The sequence below is a fragment of the Coregonus clupeaformis genome, unplaced genomic scaffold (assembly GCF_020615455.1).
Source record: "Coregonus clupeaformis isolate EN_2021a unplaced genomic scaffold, ASM2061545v1 scaf0004, whole genome shotgun sequence".
NCBI lineage: Eukaryota > Metazoa > Chordata > Actinopteri > Salmoniformes > Salmonidae > Coregonus > Coregonus clupeaformis.
In genome coordinates, this window is record NW_025533459.1 from 209130 (window position 1) to 227934 (window position 18805).

Sequence of the window (18805 nt, forward strand, 5' to 3'; positions counted from 1 at the left end):
TCCTATAGGACTATGTTAGGCTGTATCCTATAGGACTAATGTAGGCTATATCCTATAGGACTAAGGTAGGCTATATCCTATAGGACTAAGGTAGGCTATATCCTATAGGACTAAGGTAGGCTATATCCTATAGGACTAAGTTAAGCTATATCCTATAGGACTATGGTAGGCTATATCCTATAGGACTAAGGTAGGCTGTATCCTATAGGACTATGGTAGGCTATATCCTATAGGACTAAGGTAGGCTATATCCTATAGGACTAAGGTAGGCTATATCCTATAGGACTAAGGTAGGCTATATCCTATAGGACTAAGGTAGGCTATATCCTATAGGACTAAGGTAGGCTATATCCTATAGGACTAAGGTAGGCTATATCCTATAGGACTAAGGTAGGCTATATCCTATAGGACTAAGGTAGGCTATATCCTATAGGACTAAGGTAGGCTATATCCTATAGGACTAAGGTAGGCTATATCCTATAGGACTAAGGTAAGCTATATCCAATAGGACTAAGGTAGGCTATATCCTATAGGACTATGGTAGTCTATATCCTATAGGACTAAGGTAGGCTATATCCTATAGGACTATGGTAGGCTATATCCTATAGGACTAAGGTAGGCTATATCCTATAGGACTAAGGTAGGCTATATCCTATAGGACTAAGGTAGGATATATCCTATAGGACTATGGTAGGCTATATCCTATATGACTATGGTAGGCTATATCCTATAGGACTATGGTAGGCGATATCCTATAGGACTAAGGTAGGCTATATCCTATAGGACTAAGGTAGGCTATATCCTATAGGACTATGGTAGGCTATATCCTATAGGACTAAGGTAGGCTATATCCTATAGGACTAAGGTAGGCTATATCCTATAGGACTAAGGTAGGCTATATCCTATAGGACTAAGGTAGGCTATATCATATAGGACTAAGGTAGGCTATATCCTATAGGACTAAGGTAGGCTATATCCTATAGGACTAAGGTAGGCTATATCCTATAGGACTATGGTAGGCTATATCCTATAGGACTAAGGTAGGCTATATCCTATAGGACTAAGGTAGGATATATCCTATAGGACTATGGTAGGCTATGTCCTATAGGACTATGGTAGGCTATATCCTATAGGACTAAGGTAGGCTATATCCTATAGGACTAAGGTAGGATATATCCTATAGGACTAAGGTAGGCTGTATCCTATAGGACTAAGGTAGGCTATATCCTATAGGACTAAGGTAGGCTATATCCAATAGGACTAAGGTAGGCTATATCCTAGAGGACTAAGGTAGGCTATATCCTATAGGACTAAGGTAGGCTATATCCTATAGGACTAAGGTAGGCTATATCCTATAGGACTAAGGTAGGCTATATCCTATAGGACTATGGTAGGCTATATCCTATAGGACTAAGGTAGGCTATATCCTATAGGACTAAGGTAGGCTATATCCTATAGGACTAAGGTAGGCTATATCCAATAGGACTAAGGTAGGCTATATCCTATAGGACTAAGGTAGGCTATATCCTATAGGACTAAGGTAGGCTATATCCTATAGGACTATGGTAGGCTATATCCTATAGGACTAAGGTAGGCTATATCCTATAGGACTAAGGTAGGCTATATCCTATAGGACTATGGTAGGCTATATCCTATAGGACTATGGTAGGCTATATCCTATAGGACTATGGTAGGCTATATCCTATAGGACTATGGTAGGCTATATCCTATAGGACTAAGGTAGGCTATATCCTATAGGACTAAGGTAGGCTATATCCTATAGGACTAAGGTAGGCTATATCCTATAGGACTAAGGTAGGCTATATCCTATAGGACTAAGGTAGGCTATATCCTATAGGACTAAGGTAGGCTATATCCTATAGGACTAAGGTAGGCTATATCCTATAGGACTAAGGTAGGCTATATCCTATAGGACTAAGGTAGGCTATATCCTATAGGACTAAGGTAGGGTATATCCTATAGGACTAAGGTAGGCTATATCCTATAGGACTAAGGTAGGCTATATCCTATAGGACTAAGGTAGGCTATATCCTATAGGACTATGGTAGGCTATATCCTATAGGACTAAGGTAGGCTATATCCTATAGGACTATGGTAGGCTATATCCTATAGGACTAAGGTAGGCTATATCCTATAGGACTATGGTAGGCTATATCCTATAGGACAATGTAAAACGTAGCAAGTGTCGCTGTCATCATTGTTGCTGCTTCCAGTTCAGCAGCCATACCTGCGAGATCAGGTGTGCATGTGGTCTCAATTAAATAGAGTAGGCTATAGCCTATGCACGGGGCAGTTATCTTTCCAAAGAAATGTTCTTCCTAAATAGGCTATAGTTTACTACATTGCCTAAAAATATAACTAAATATTGATCACCCATATTTCTCCGTCTGTAAATCTTCCCACTCCTAAAAAGGTAGGCTATAAAAATAGCTTGAGAGAGAAAGTGCAAGTCTCTCCAACTCCGCTCTTTTCAAACTCCATCTAACACAGTGGCTTATATAGCCCAGTAATACAATATAAGGGCCATGTGAGAATCTCTGATAATTTAACCTATTTCTTTGCGCATTTGACATTGCCCATGGGGCACATCATTGCAGGGAACATGGCTGGCAAGCGGGCTGCGTTGGATAAGCCTAAAATAACATTGTGGCACTGCGGTTGGGTTTGGGACCAGTTCTTGCAGAAGTTGGTGGGAGTCAGAAAGCCAGCTGGTGCAGGTGGGAGCGGGAGGAAGAAATTGGTCCTGCGCAGACTTTTACTGTGCACCATGACAGTCAAGCCTGTAACGTGTAGCTGTTTAGTGGCTAGCTTTGCACTTGGCTGGCTAACAGTAGCTGCTAGGGTTAAGTTATAACCTACATTTGTGTTTTGTTTTTACTTACTGGTAACCAGAGTCGTTCAAGGGAATTCGGGACATGGGTGACTAGTTAACGTTAGCTTGGCTCTCTCTGCGTGTTCGTGCCGTGGGAGGATTTTTTTTTTTTTGCGTTGGCAGAGAGCAATGGCTAGCTAGTATGCTAACTATTCTAGCTAACTAACTGGCTGAATAAGTTGACGACGGACTCGCTCAAGCTGTCGGGAATAACCCAGAACTTTACACAACGTTAGACACGGACACAAATGATCTGCTTGGCGTGTTGACACACTGGTGGTTTGTTGTGGCCGAGTATTGGTGCTAAACCGTGTTGTTGGAGGCTGGCATGCTAGTTGGCTGTGGCGTCATAGGATTCGGTGCCCTGGACGGTTTTCACGGAAGAATACTGTACCAAGTCAGCTATCTGAATAAACTAAGTTAGTCTATTCCTAGAAAACATTGAACCGCTGTAGTTTACAACAATTATAGTTTCTGAGGTGGAAGTTGGGAGAGTTATATTTGGGTGTTTTAGTGAAACGTAAGTCAAATAAAATAAAATAAAATACAATTTTATTGGCCACATGCGCCGAATACAACAGGTGCAGACATTACAGTGAAATGATTACTTACAGCCCTTAACCAACAGTGCATTTATTTTTAATAAAAAAGTAGAATAAAACAAAAAAGTGTTGAGAAAAAAAGAGCAGAAGTAAAATAAAATAACAGTAGGGAGGCTATATATACAGGGGGGTACCGGTGCAGAGTCAATATGCTGGGGCACCGGCTAGTTGAGGTAGTTGAAGTAATATGTACATGTGGGTAGAGTTAAAGTGACTATGCATAAATAATTAACAGAGTAGCAGCAGCGTAAAAAGATGGGGGTGGGGGGGGCAGTGCAAATATTCAGGGTAGCCATGATTAGCTGTTCAGGAGTCTTATGGCTTGGGGGTAGAAGCTGTTGAGAAGTCTTTTGGACCTAGACTTGGCACTCCGGTACCGCTTGCCATGCGGTAGCAGAGAGAACAGTCTATGACTAGGGTGGCTGGAGTCTTTGACAATTTTGAGGGCCTTCCTCTGACAGCGCCTGGTATAGAGGTCCTGGATGGCAGGAAGCTTGGCCCCAGTGATGTACTGGGCCGTACGCAATACCCTCTGTAGTGCCTTGCGGTCGGAGGCCAAGCAGTTGCCATACCAGGCGGTGATGCAACCAGTCAGGATGCTCTCGATGGTGCAGCTGTATACTTTTTTTGAGGATCTGAGGACCTATGCAGGGCTGTGCTTCCCTTTGTAGTCTGTAATAGTTTTCAAGCCCTGCCACATCCGACGAGCATCAGAGCCGGTGTAGTACGATTCAATCTTAGTCCTGTATTGACTCTTTGCCTGTTTGATGGTTCGTCAGAGGGCATAGCAGGATTTCTTATAAGCGTCCAGGTTAGAGTTCCGCTCCTTGAAAGCGGCAGCTCTACCCTTTAGCTCAGTGCGGATGTTTCCTGTAATCCATGGCTTCTGGTTGGGGTATGTACGTACGGTCACTGTGGGGACGACATCATCGATGCACTTATTGATGAAGCCAGTGACTGATGTGGTGTACTCCTCAATGCTACCTGAAGAATCCTGGAACATGTTCCAGTCTGTGCTAGCAAAACAGTCCTGTAGCTTAGCATCTGCGTCATCTGACCACTTTTTTATTAACAGAGTCACTGGTGCTTCCTGCTTTAGTTTTTGCTTATAAGCAGGAATCCCATCCAGGAATCCCCTCCAAAAGTGAGGGAGGCCCCGCTCTCTCGCTTTCCCAGATGTTTAGTTCATTTCATTCCGATCTCCTTTGCAATATTGTAGCCATTTTCTGTAGCCTGTCAACTATGTGTCTGTCTATCCCTGTTCTCTCCTCTCCGCACAGGCTATACAAACGCCTCACACCGTGTGGCTGCTGCCTCTCTAACCTGGTGGTCCCTGCACGCACCACCCACGTGGAGTTCCAGGTCTCCGGCAGCCTCTGGAACTGCCGTTCTGTGACCAACAAGGCAGAGTTCATCTCAGCCTATGCTACCCTCCAGTCCCTCGACTTCTTGGCGCTGACGGAAACGTGGATTACCACAGAAAACACTGCTACTCCTACTGCTCTCTCCTCGTCTGACCATGTGTTCTCGCATACCCCGAGAGCATCTGGTCAGCGGGGTGGTGGTACAGGAATCCTCATCTCTCCCAAGTGGGCATTCTCTCTTTCTCCCCTTGACCCATCTGTCTATCTCCTCATTTGAATTCCATGCTGTCACAGTCACCAGCCCATTCAAGCTTAACATCCTTATCATTTATCGCCCTCCAGGTTCCCTTGGAGAGTTCATCAATGAGCTTGACGCGTTGATAAGTTCCTTTCCTGAGGATGGCTCACCCCTCACAGTTCTGGGTGACTTTAACCTCCCTACGTCTACCTTTGACTCTGCCTCCTTCTTTCCACTCCTCTCCTCTTTTGACCTCACCCTCTCACCGTCCCCCCTACTCACAAGGCAGGCAATACGCTTGACCTCATCTTTACTAGATGCTGTTGTTCTACTAATCTCACTGCAACTCCCCTCCATGTCTCCGACCACTACTTTGTATCCTTTCTCTCTCGCTCTCCTCCAACACTACTCACTCTGCCCCTACACAGATGGTAATGCGCCGTCGCAACCTTCGCTCTCTCTCTCCCGCTACTCTCTCCTCTTCCATCCTATCATCTCTTCCCTCTGCTCCAATCTCCTGATTCTGCCTCCTCAACCCTCATCTCCTCCCTTTCTGCATCCTTTGACTCTCTATGTCCCCTATCCTCCCGGCCGGCTCGGTCCTCCCCTCCTGCTCCGTGGCTTGACGACTCATTGCGAGCTCACAAAACAGGGCGGAAATGGAGGAAAACTAGACTCCCTGCGGACCTGGCATCTTTTCACTCCCTCCTCTCTACATTTTCTTCCTCTGTTTCTGCTGCTAAAGCCACTTTCTACCACTCTAAATTCCAAGCATCTGCCTCTAACCCTAGGAAGCTCTTTGCCACCTTCTCCTCCCTGCTGAATCCCCCCTCTCTGTGGATGACTTCGTCAACCATTTTGAAAAGAAGGTTGACGACATCCGATCCTCGTTTGTTAAGTCAAATGACACAAATGGTCATGCTCACACTGCCCTACCCTATGCTTTGACTTCTTTCTCCCCTCTCTCTCCAGATGAAATCTTGCGACTTGTGACGGCCGGCCGCCCAACAACCTGCCCGCTTGACCCTATCCCCTCCTCTCTTCTCCAGACTATTTCCGGAGACCTTCTCCCTTACCTCACCTTGCTCATCAACTCATCCTTGACCGTTGGCTATGTCCCTTCCATCTTCAAGAGAGCGAGAGTTGCACCCCTTCTAAAAAAAACTACACTCGATCCCTCCGATGTCAACAACTACAGACCAGTATCCCTTCTTTCTTTTCTCTCCAAAACTCTTGAGCGTGCCGTCTTTACCCAACTCTCTTGCTATCTCTCTCAGAATGACCTTGATCCAAACCAGTCAGGTTTCAAGACTGGTCATTCAACTGAGACTGCTCTTCTCTGTGTCACGGAGGCTCTCCGCACTGCTAAAGCTAACGCTCTCTCCTCTGCTCTCGTCCTTCTAGACCTGTCTGCTGCCTTTGATACTGTGAACCATCAGATCCTCCTCTCCACCCTCTCCGAGTTGGGCATCTCCGGCGCGGGTCACTCTTGGATTGTGTCCTACCTGACAGGTCGCTCCTACCAGGTGGCGTGGCGAGAATCTGTCTCCGCACCACGTGCTCTCACCACTGGTGTCCCCCAGGGCTCAGTTCTAGGCCCTCTCCTATTCTCGCTATACACCAAGTCACTTGGCTCTGTCATATCCTCACATGGCCTCTCCTATCATTGCTAAGCAGACAACACACAATTAATCTTCTCCTTTCCCCCTTCTGATAACCAGGTGGTGAATTGCATCTCTGCATGTCTGGCAGACATATCAGTGTGGATGACGGATCACCACCTCAAGCTGAACCTCAGCAAGACGGAGCTGCTCTTCCTCCCGGGGAAGGACTGCCCGTTCCATGATCTCACCATCACGGTTGACAACTCCGTTGTGTCCTCCTCCCAGAGTGCAAAGAGCCTTGGCATGACCTTGGACAAAACCCTGTCGTTCTCCGCTAACATCAAGGCGGTGACCCGATCATGTAGGTTCATGCTCTACAACATTCGCAGAGTATGACCCTGCCTTACACAGGAAGCGGCACAGGTCCTAATCCAGGCACTTGTCATCTCCCATCTGGATTACTGCAACTCACTGTTGGCTGGGCTCCCTGCCTGTGCCATTAAACCCCTACAACTCACCCAGAACGCCGCAGCCCGTCTGGTGTTCAACCTTCCCAAGTTTTCTCACGGCACACTCCACTGGCTTCCAGTTGAAGCTCGCATCTGCTACAAGACCATGGTGCTTGCCTACGGAGCTGTGAGGGGAACGGCACCTCCGTACCTTCAGGCTCTGATCAGTCCCTACACCGAAACGAGGGCATTGTGTTCATCCACCTCTGGTCTGCTGGCTCCCTTACCTCTGCGGAAGCACAGTTCCCGCTCAGCCCAGTCAAAACTGTTCACTGCTCTGGCACCCCAATGGTGGAACAAGCTCCCTCACGACGCCAGGACAGCGGAGTCACTCACCACCTTCCGGAGACACTTGAAAGCCCACCTCTTTAAGGAATACCTGGGATAGGATAAAGTAATCCTTCTACTCCCCCTTACCCCACCCCCCAAAAAATAAATAAAAATAAATAAAATAAAAATATTGTAAAGTGGTTGTCCCACTGACTGTCATAAGGTGAATGCACCAATTTGTAAGTCGCTCTGGATAAGAGCGTCTGCTAAATGACGAAAATGTAAATGTAAAATGTTTATTACCATGTCAGTGTGAAAAGTAGGGAATTAGCTAGGCAAACTGACAAATAAATAACGTCACATTACCATACAGACTAATAAAACTCACATTGCACTGAAAAAACGTCATGGTACATCAATTTGAGAAAACTAGCCAAGTTCATTTACTTCTGAAACGGGACAAAACAAAGGCTACAAAACATTTCCATACAAACAACAGCTGTTAGACAGTAATAATAATATCGCTATCTGACAGATAACTAGAGGCTAGAGCTGACCTGGCTGTGGTAGCTACTAGCTAGCGTAGCTTATTCATTCACTTCAGTCGAGAGGGGATGAAACATTAGCTAACGTTACATGTCAGTTACAATACTAGCTCAGCACTGCGAATAAACACTAGTTTCATTTTCTTCTGTTAAGTTAAACAGCAGATACCTTGCCAGCAAAATCTGTCAACTAAAGAGTAGCCAATTTCTGCTCTGCTTGCTTTTACAACTCCGTGAAAGAGCGCAACACATACACACTGAACTATGCTCAACTCTCCCGTGCTGCTCCAGCCAGCCTTCCAGAAGCCTGTCAGCCAGCTCTGTGGTGTCCCTGCGGTCCTAAATCCAGCCTGCTGACCACTCCAAACAGCCTACCCGACCACTCGGAGGCATCCGCATGGTCCTAAAGCACACCGTTGCCTTTTTTTGTATGATAAAACTGGGGTGGACATAAAGGCAATCAATGATAAAAACAAAAAGGCAATTTCAGCAGTTTGGATAGTATGTAGAGTTCTACTATAAATCAAAAACACTAGATCAACTTTAATTTCTGAAGTGTCTGGTTTTTGATTTATAGTCATGATGGAATAAAATCACCAGGCCCACTCCATATTATTTGGTGGTTACATTTTACATTTTCATCAAATCACTCTCGGAAGCCATATCTCTAAAATTGAGAAATCACCAGAGCTGAGGATATTGAGGTTCAGCTTCAGCGGCAGTCTGTGGCTCTGGACTGGTCCCAAATGGCACCCTATTTCTTATGGGCTCTGGTCAGAAGTAGTGCACTATATAGAGAATAGGGTGTCATTTGGGACGCAGGCTGTGGCTCCGTAACGCTGAGAGGAGAGGATCTCTCTCTCTCTCTCTCTCTCTCTCTCTCTCTCTCTCTCTCTCTCTCTCTCTCTCTCTCTCTCTCTCTCTCTCTCTCTCTCTCTCTCTCTCTCTCTCTCTCTCTCTCTCTCTCTCTCCGTCTCTGTCTCTGTCTCTCTGTCTCTGTCTCTCTCTCTCTCTCTCTCTCTCTCTCTGCTCTCTCTCTCTCTCTCTCTCTCTCTCTCTCTCTCTCTCTCTCTCTCTCTCTCTCTCTCTCTCTCTCTCTCTCTCTCTCTCTCTCTCTCTCTCTCTCAGACAGACAACAGTGGATGTGTCCCAAATGGCAGGAAGGCAGGCGACAAGCTCAGGTCTGCATATTCTTCCCATAGAAACACATTGTGCTTATTCTCTATATAGTGCATGACCTTTGACCATGCAGAGCCCTGTGGGCTAACTATGCTACCAGCTCTCATAGTCTCACGTCAGAATTAGACATTCATCCATGTGTCTCAAACGTCAAATTTCGAAGTTGTTCCAAAATGTCAAATTTCGAAGTGTTTAAGGTTAAGTTTAGTTATTAAACTCTGAATTTCTAAGGTTAGGGTTGAAGGGATGCTTTGGGATTTTGGCAATGAGGTCCTTTATCTACTTCCCCAGAGTCAGATGAACTTGTGGATACCATTTGAATGTACAGTGTATTCTAAATTTGCAACCTTTGGAATCAGAGGCACGCCCATCCAGCATCCCCGTCTACAGCGCCCTAGCAGAACTGAAACCTACTTGAAGGTAACAGCGCTCACTGTTGCCCCCTAGTGGGCCAGGTTCCACTTCCTCTCCCGACGTCCTCAGACATGGATGGACGTCGAATACTGACTTGTATCACGTGTGACCTGGCTGAACTATGGGCCCTGGTCTAAAGTAGTGCACTATATAGGGAATAGGGACCCATTCTCTGGTCTAAAGTAGTGCACTATATAGGGAATAGGGTGCCATTCTCTGGTCTAAAGTAGTGCACTATATAGGGAATAGGGAGCCATTTTGGGACGTATCCAGTAGTGCACTATATAGGGAATAGGGAGCCATTCTCTGGTCTAAAGTAGTGCACTATATAGGGAATAGGGAGCCATTCTCTGGTCTAAAGTAGTGCACTATATAGGGAATAGGGAGCCATTCTCTGGTCTAAAGTAGTGCACTATATAGGGAATAGGGAGCCATTCTCTGGTCTAAAGTAGTGCACTATATAGGGAATAGGGAGCCATTCTCTGGTCTAAAGTAGTGCACTATATAGGGAATAGGGTGCCATTCTCTGGTCTAAAGTAGTGCACTATATAGGGAATAGGGAGCCATTCTCTGGTCTAAAGTAGTGCACTATATAGGGAATAGGGAGCCATTTTGGGACGTATCCAGTAGTGTCGCCTTACAGCAGTGCCATCTCTCCAGGGAAGTGCTCTGATTGGTTGTTTGTATACAACAACAATATTAAAATATTAATTTCAAACTGGACACTTTCTCTGGGTCGATGACTATTGAACCAGAGGAATCTGATGTGGTGACCGGCTACAATACGATATCAAGACTCATTGCTGCAGTTTAATGCAGAGAAGACAACAACAACAACAATGAGTGAAGTGTTAAGCGTGTAACATGCAAATGAGTCTCGTGTTTTGTTTATGCTTATAGATTAGTAACTGTTAGTGAATTATTTAAAATGGAGGAACAGAGGAATGTTATGTGGTTGTGGGAGAGCCATGATTGATTGTGTTTTGTGTGTCAGTCTGAATATTGTAACTCTACCTAATGACGGAAGGAAAATTAATTACACCAACCAAGACAACCACCACAAATCGATGAACAACTGAATGTGTCAAGTCCCTAAAGAGCTGGGAGAGACTGCTAGTTTAGAGCTGGGAGAGACTGCTAGTTTAGAGCTGGGAGAGACTGCTAGTTTAGAGCTGGGAGAGACTGCTAGTTTAGAGCTGGGAGAGACTGCTAGTTTAGAGCTGGGAGAGACTGCTAGTTTAGAGCTGGGAGAGACTGCTAGTTTAGAGCTGGGAGAGACTGCTAGTTTAGAGCTGGGAGAGACTGCTAGTTTAGAGCTGGGAGAGACTGCTAGTTTAGAGCTGGGAGAGACTGCTAGTTTAGAGCTGAGAGAGACTGCTAGTTTAGAGCTGGGAGAGACTGCTAGTTTAGAGCTGGGAGAGACTGCTCGTTTCTACTTTGTGTCAGAATATTTAGGACCAGAGCATTTAAGATAATAAACTGAATGTGTCAAGTCCCTAAAGAGCTGGGAGAGACTGCTAGTTTAGAGCTGCGAGAGACTGCTAGTTTAGAGCTGGGAGAGACTGCTAGTTTAGAGCTGGGAGAGACTGCTAGTTTAGAGCTGGGAGAGACTGCTAGTTTAGAGCTGGGAGAGACTGCTCGTTTCTACTTTGTGTCAGAATATTTAGGACCAGAGCATTTAAGATAATAAACTGAATGTGTCAAGTCCCTAAAGAGCTGGGAGAGACTGCTAGTTTAGAGCTGCGAGAGACTGCTAGTTTAGAGCTGGGAGAGACTGCTAGTTTAGAGCTGGGAGAGACTGCTAGTTTAGAGCTGGGAGAGACTGCTAGTTTAGAGCTGGGAGAGACTGCTAGTTTAGAGCTGGGAGAGACTGCTAGTTTAGAGCTGAGAGAGACTGCTAGTTTAGAGCTGGGAGAGACTGCTAGTTTAGAGCTGGGAGAGACTGCTAGTTTCTACTTTGTGTCAGAATATTTAGGACCAGAGCATTTAAGATAATAAACTGAATGTGTCAAGTCCCTAAAGAGCTGGGAGAGACTGCTAGTTTCTACTTTGTGTCAGAATATTTAGGACCAGAGCATTTAAGAGAATTAAGTATCTCCATAATAACATAAACGCTGGGCATGAATGCATTATCCTGCCTCCAATCAATACAACACAACATTATCCCTAACTTGATTTAACATTGTGCTCACTCGCCTCAACAGAACACACATTATCTTGCCTTATTTCAACACACACAAGCGATACCTCTGGGAGTCAACCATCTGTAGTGTATGAACACATTGTCCTGAATCAACTAAACACAACACAAAATTACATCATCTTCACACAATTCAAAATAGCAGCACAGGCGATTCCTCTGGGAGCCAACAGCTGTCTCTATACCGTGGTAACAGCACCATGGCAACGACAGTCACGGTGGCAGCCAACATAGCATTCTGAATCAGCTCCACTTAGCTCCTCAGATGACATTCTAATAGTGATTCACAAACAATTCACAGAAACAAACCAGTTCCCTGAGCCCAAGATTAAACCTGATTTAGCATGGGTTGGGCCCAAATGGCACCCTATTTCCTACATCAATCAAATCAAAGTTTATAGGTCGCCTACACAGATTTACATATGTTATCGCAGGTGCAGCAAAATGTTTATGTTTCCAGCTCCAACGGTGAAGTACTATCTAGCTGTCACGGTTTCTGCCGAGGCTGCTCCTTCTCCTTGTTCGGGCAGGCTTCGGCGGTCGTCGTCCCCGGAGTACTAGCTGCCACCGTTCGTTGTTTCTGTGTGTGTTTGGTTTGGTCTGTTTTGGTACACCTGTTGCTCATTTTGTCTTGATTATGTGTCCTTTAAGTTCTCGTTGTTTCTGTCTGTTGGTTGTGTGTAGTTGTTCTATGTCAGCAGGTGTTGCCAGTCAGTTTGTGCTCTATTTTTATAGAGAGTCCGCACTGTTGTGCGTTTGTTGTATTTTTTACGCTGAGTGCGTTATTTTCCTTGTTCTTCCGGCTCTGTTTGTAGCCGTTCATTCTGTGGACTTTATTAAAGTATTTTGGACTTGCATCTGCATCCTGCATTTGATTCCACACCACACCTACGCCCGTCTCTGACACTAGCAATACAATAACAATACATACATAATACGTTATTGGGGAATAGAGGGAGGAACAGTCTATTTTATTAGTAAAAGGAACAGTTGGTTTTATTAGTAAAATGAACAGTCGGTTTTATTAGTAAAATGAACAGTACATTTTATTAGTACAAGGAATAGTAGGTTTTATTAGAAAATGAACAGTCGGTTTTATTAGTAAAAGGAACAGTCGGTTTGATTAGTAGAAGGAACAGTCGGTTTGATTATTAAGAGGAACAGTAGATTTTATTAGTGAGAGGAACAGTAGGTTTTATTAGTGAGAGGAACAGTAGGTTTTATTAGTGAGAGGAACAGCAGGTTTTATTAGTGAGAGGAACAGCAGGTTTTATTAGTGAGAGGAACAGCAGGTTTTATTAGTGAGAGGAACAGCAGGTTTTATTAGTGAGAGGAACAGCAGGTTTTCTTTGTGAAAAGAACAGTCGATTGTTTTAGTAGGAGGAACATGGTTTATTTTTTTAGGGGGTAGATCAGCTTTAATATTGCATATAGATTATAACTTCCATCAATGTAATTGTCTGTATAACTTCCAATACCCCATATATTTATTTCCACAAATATATACATATATATACACATACTGTCACGTTCGCTTACAGACGGGACTGACCAAGGCGCAGCGTGATATGCGTACATGTTTATTAAATATTACCCACAACGACAAAATAACAAATGAAACGAAACGTGAAGTCCAAGGCAGCACAACACAACATACCTTACACGGAACAAGATCCCACAACCCACTAGTGCCAATAGGCTGCCTAAGTATGGTCCCCAATCAGAGACAACGAGCGACAGCTGCCTCTGATTGGGAACCACACCGGCCAACATAGATCTAGAAATACTAGATTCACAACATAGAACAAAACACAGCAAGGAAAATACACACCCTGACTCAACATACAAGCGTCCTCTGAGTCAGGGCGTGACACATACACATTGTGATGTCACGAGAGGCTACACAGCTTTCAGCGGGATTGCTCAAGTAGTGCAAGGAGACCAGGTTCAACCAAAACAAGGATTTTATTAAAGGTCTTGGGAAACTAACGAAATTATAACACAATTCTGTTCTCTGGTGGCTCTTAAGGGTTAACAGTTCAGGGATGTCTCTTCCACATCCAAAATCATAACTCTCCCTCGCTCAAATAACTTTTCCCCAGCCTTACTGTATTCCACGTTGCAGCTAGTGGCCAACCCAGCAAAACGTCCTTCCAAATGTCCCACACGTAGTTCCACAGGTGCATATATCCAAAGGTGAGTATTTCCCAAAGGTAAGTATCTCCAAATCCTTATATTCCTCATGGAAGTGGACGTGCAGCACTCTTGTCCTCCAGAGAGCCCAGCTTGGAGACTGTGTCTCTTCCCTTCAACAAACCTTCAGCCCATCAGCTCCTGATTGGTTTCAGCTGCGTGGGAAGATTGGCCATAGAGGGTTGGAGTTCCCGACCATACCAGCAGATGGAGCCATAGCTGTCTGGGTTTGCAGCCACCTCAGGGGATGTAACGTCCCTCCAGGACACAGCCTCTCGTGACATCACATCCCCCTCCTCGGGACCGACGTCCTCGTCGGGGTAAAGGCAGCGAAGAAGGCATCACGCCGGGAGAGGGCGTCCGCATTGCCGTGGTGCTTGCCAGACTGCTCTCTCTTCAACTCCTCCAACTCTAGGACCAGGGACTCAGCCTCCTGTTGTCTCTCCTTGAGTTTCTTACTGAACGCATCAGCCTTGGTTTTAGCAGAGTTTAGCTTCTGTTGAGCAGCTTTCAGTTCCTTCTCTCTCTCTGCCTCCGCATTCTTCATCTTGTTCTCCAACACCTTGTACTTCTCCTCTGCCTTCTTCTGGACCTCCTTACTACTGCGCAGGGTCTCCTCACACTCCTCGATGGTCCTGCGCAGCCTCTCCAGCTCCTCCTGTTGCTTATGGAAGGAGCTCTGTTGGAGTTTAGCCTGGAGGATATCTAACTCTTCTGTCTTCATGTCTAACTGTTGCTTTAACAAACGATACCTCTCAGCGGTCCCCTTCAGACCAGACAGTTCTTTGTCCAGCTTCTGTAGCTCCGTCTCTGTGTCGGTCTGGGCACCTGCCATCCCTATCAGAGCCCGGGCGGGAGTGAGTAACTCGGAGGATTGCACCGGAGCCTTCCCAGGATGAGTCTTGCCTCTCCGTTTCCGAGGTACTCGGGTTATCCTCTCCTGAGACTCTCTCCAGAGTGGGAAAAAGGCTGGGCAGTCTCGTCCAATTAGGACAGGGACGGGGAGGGAATCAACCACCCCCGCCGTCGCGTGTATGGTTCCCCGTGTGCTGGTCATTGTAAGTTCAGTAATGGGGTATTCTCTGGTGTCCCCATGGACACAGGAAACTGGGAGGACTTTCCCCGGGGTCAGACACGTTGGGCCCACCAAATCCTTACGCACCAGGGTGGCCCGGCTACCAGAATCCAGTAAGGCCTCCACATCATGGTGATTCACAGTTACCGGGCAGGTGGGGGGGTCGATCTGGGCCGCCATCTACGACTCCCAAGAGCGAGGCAAAACGATGTGTGGGTGCTGAGCTGGAGGACTCCGCAGTGGGCATAGGTTCATCGGCTGGTTTCCCACACTGCCAGGAGATATGTCCCATCTCCCCACACCGGTAACACTGTCGAGGTTCCCCATCCTGGTGTACTCTTCTTGGACCCGCCTGGTTTCTGGCTCCCCCTGGAGCCGGGATAAGTCCTGACGCGGCGGGGTTCGAGACCTTGGGGTCCTTTGGACGGGTTTTCCCCATTTGTGGTGGGGCCGCACTCCTGGGGTTTTTCCGGGAAGCATTCAGCATCTCCGCTGTGGCCTGGTACTTTTCCACAGCTTCCACGGTCAGATCAGCCGTGGTCAAGGCCTGTTGACTGATGAACCGTTTTGCCTCATAAGGCAGGGCGCGTGAGGTAACGATCCACCACAACGGCCTCCACCACCGCCGCTGCTGTATTCCTCTGCGGATCCAGCCATTTCCTTGCGATTCGGACAAGTTCATGCATCTGCGCCCGAGGAGGTTGGTCTGGTTGGAAGGTCCAGCCGTGAAAGCGCTGGGCCATACCAAACTTTGTGAGTCCATATCTGCTGAGGATCTCAGACTTCAGGGCATCATAGTCAGTAACCTGGTCAGGGCCCAGGTCCCGGACAGCATTCAGCGCTTCCCCGGTTAGGAAGGGGCCTAACAGACCAACCCACTGTTGCTTGGGCCAGGCTTCCCTAGTGGCCGTGGCCTCAAATGCATGCAGGTATGCCTCAATGTCATCGGTAGCTCCCATCTTAGATATAAAGTCACTTGCCTTTATTGGGCGGGTATTTTGGACCACCCTCTGTCTCTGCAACTGCAATTCCTCTGCCTTCAGAAGGTTGGCTTTCTTTTGCTCCTCCAAGAGAGCCACGTTTGCTTGCATCTGGGCTTGCTGGCCAGCAACAAGGGCTTTCAATATGTCCTCCATTTCAGTCGGCGGGGAGCCTACGGCCAACTTGGAAAACTGGGTGATCAAACCTTCGGTATCCTCCTCTGACATGCACTATTAACGCTGAGCGTGCCCGTATTCTCCACCATCTGTGATGTCACGAGAGGCTACACAGCTTTCAGCGGGATTGCTCAAGTAGTGCAAGGAGACCAGGTTCAACCAAAACAAGGATTTTATTAAAGGTCTTGGGAAACTAACGAAATTATAACACAATTCTGTTCTCTGGTGGCTCTTAAGGGTTAACAGTTCAGGGATGTCTCTTCCACATCCAAAATCATAACTCTCCCTCGCTCAAATAACTTTTCCCCAGCCTTACTGTATTCCACGTTGCAGCTAGTGGCCAACCCAGCAAAACGTCCTTCCAAATGTCCCACACGTAGTTCCACAGGTGCATATATCCAAAGGTGAGTATTTCCCAAAGGTAAGTATCTCCAAATCCTTATATTCCTCATGGAAGTGGACGTGCAGCACTCTTGTCCTCCAGAGAGCCCAGCTTGGAGACTGTGTCTCTTCCCTTCAACAAACCTTCAGCCCATCAGCTCCTGATTGGTTTCAGCTGCGTGGGAAGATTGGCCATAGAGGGTTGGAGTTCCCGACCATACCAGCAGATGGAGCCATAGCTGTCTGGGTTTGCAGCCACCTCAGGGGGATGTAACGTCCCTCCAGGACACAGCCTCTCGTGACATCACAACATACAGTGGGGAGAACAAGTATTTGATACACTGCCGATTTTGCAGGTTTTCCTACTTACAAAGCATGTAGAGGTCTGTAATTTTTTAGGTCTTGACCAGGTTGCACACACTGCAGCAGGGATTTTGGCCCACTCCTCCATACAGACCTTCTCCAGATGCTTCAGGTTTCGGGGCTGTCGCTGGGCAATACAGACTTTCAGCTCCCTCCAAATATGTTCTATTGGGTTCAGGTCTGGAGACTGGCTAGGCCACTCCAGGACCTTGAGATGCTTCTTACGGAGCCACTCCTTAGTTGCCCTGGCTGTGTGTTTCGGGTCGTTGTCATGCTAGAAGACCCAGCCACGACCCATCTTCAATGCTCTTACTGAGGGAAGGAGGTTGTTGGCCAATATCTCGCGATACATGGCCCCATCCATCCTCCCCTCAATACGGTGCAGTCGTCCTGCCCCCTTTGCAGAAAAGCATCTCCAAAGAATGATGTTTCCACCTCCATGCTTCACGGTTGGGATGGTGTTCTTGGGGATGTACTCATCCTTCTTCTTCCTCCAAACACGGCGAGTGGAGTTTAGACCAAAAAGCTCTATTTTTGTCTCATCAGACCACATGACCTTCTCCCATTCCCCCTCTGGATCATCCAGATGGTCATTGGCAAACTTCAGACGGGCCTGGACATGCGCTGGCTTGAGCAGGTGGACCTTGCATGCGCTGCAGGATTTTAATCCATGACGGCGTAGTGTGTTACCAATGGTTTTCTTTGAGACTGTGGTCCCAGCTCTCTTCAGGTCATTGACCAGGTCCTGCGGTGTAGTTCTGGGCTGATCCCTCACCTTCCTCATGATCATTGATGACCCATGAGGTGAGATCTTGCATGGAGCCCCAGACCGAGGGTGATTGACCGTCATCTTGAACTTCTTCCATTTTCTAATAATTGCGCCAACAGTTGTTGCCTTCTCACCAAGCTGCTTGCCTATTGTCCTGTAGCCCATCCCAGCCTTGTGCAGGTCTACAATTTTATCCCTGATGTCCTTACACAGCTCTCTGGTCTTGGCCATTGTGGAGAGGTTGGAGTCTGTTTGATTGAGTGTGTGGACAGGTGTCTTTTATACAGGTAACGAGTTCAAACAGGTGCAGTTAATACAGGTAATGAGTGGAGAACAGGAGTGCTTCTTAAAGAAAAACTAACAGGTCTGTGAGAGCCGGAATTCTTACTGGTTGGTAGGTGATCAAATACTTATGTCATGCAATAAAATGCAAATTAATTACTTAAAAATCATACAATGTGATTTTCTGGATTTTTGTTTTAGATTCCGTCTCTCACAGTTGAAGTGTACCTATGATAAAAATTACAGACCTCTACATGCTTTGTAAGTAGGAAAACCTGCAAAATCGGCAGTGTATCAAATACTTGTTCTCCCCACTGTATATATACATTCAAACACATACATACATACATACATACATACATACATACATACATACATACATACATACATACATACATACATACATACATACATACAGTGGCTTGCGATGCAAAATATTTTTTGGGGTGAAACAAACAAGAAATATGACAAAAAAACTGAAAACTTGAGCGTGCATAAATTCACCCCACCCAAAGTCAATACTTTGTAGAGCCACCTTTTGCAGCAATTACAGCTGCAATTCTCTTGGGGTATGTTTCTATACGCTTGGCACATCTAGCCACTGGGATTTTTGCCCATTCTTCAAGGATGGGTTCCGCTGGTGTACAGCAATCTTGAAGTCATACCACAGATTCTCAGTTGGATTGAGGTCTGGGCTTTGACTAGGCCATTCCAAGACATTTAAATGTTTCCCCTTAAACCACTTGAGTGTTGCTTTATCAGAATGC